The sequence below is a fragment of the Xenopus laevis genome, chromosome 4S (genome assembly GCF_017654675.1).
Source record: "Xenopus laevis strain J_2021 chromosome 4S, Xenopus_laevis_v10.1, whole genome shotgun sequence".
Classification (NCBI taxonomy): domain Eukaryota; kingdom Metazoa; phylum Chordata; class Amphibia; order Anura; family Pipidae; genus Xenopus; species Xenopus laevis.
The window spans coordinates 116385689-116386788 of NC_054378.1; positions in this window are offsets into that span (position 1 = coordinate 116385689).

Sequence of the window (1100 nt, forward strand, 5' to 3'; positions counted from 1 at the left end):
TTCTCTTTCCAGTTTTCAAATGGGGGTCACTGACCCCAGCAGCCAAAAACGATTGCTCTATGAGGCTACAATTTTTTTTTATTGTTACTTTTTATTACTTATTTTTTTATGCAGGCCCTCTACTGTTTATTATTCCATCTCTTGGTCAAACCACTGCCTGGTTGCTAGGGTAAATAAAGCCCTAGCAACCAGATAGCTGCTAAAATACCAACAAAAAGCTGAACAAAGAGCTGAAAAGCCATAGACGAAGACAAAGTGCAAATTCTCTCAAAATATCAATGTCTACATCTAAAAATTGTCTTCAAAGGTGAACTACCCTTTTAAAATAAAAAAACATAATTAAGCATTTAATTAAAAAATAGGCTCAAATTACTCCAGTACAAGAAGGATCAAGGTATGGGCAACTTTAACAGCATATGACTGTGGTTGTAGGGTGTTGGTAGGAATCCACATGTCGTCTATTTTTGATCTATTTAATGGTAGAAAATCTCTTTAATATTTCTTGTTTCCAGTTTAATACTTAGTGGGCACCAGAATGTACCCCTGCTCCACCACTACAGTAGTTGCTTTCTTGATTAAAGGGATATTTTCATGGGAAAACCTGAATTCTGCACTAAAATCCATTTTTCAAAAGAGCAAACAGATTTTTTTGTATTTAATTTTGAAATCTGACATGGGGCTAGACATATTGTCAGTTTCCCAGCTGCCCCAGCCACTCCTTTGACATCAAAGGAGTGGGGCAAGACATCAAAGGGGGCGGCGTGCAACTGGCCAGGCGCGGAAGAAAAGGTAGATATTCTGCAGATTGGGGCAGGCCAAGGGCTTTAGTTAGGGATATTACAAATTTACCGGCAGCTACATTACCGGTAAATTTGTAATACCGGCCCCGGCCTTGGCGGGTGTTTTACCGGCTAGGCCGGTAAAATACCGGCCAGATGGCAACCCTAAATCTGGATTGGGTAGCACTCACAATAAACCCACACCAGGCCAGTAAACAAAAAGTAGACTTTACTACAACAAACCTTATGTGTTCTGTGCTACGATACTCATAATCATAGCTTACAATTAAATACCTTTTAGAGCAAAATGTGCAACTGACT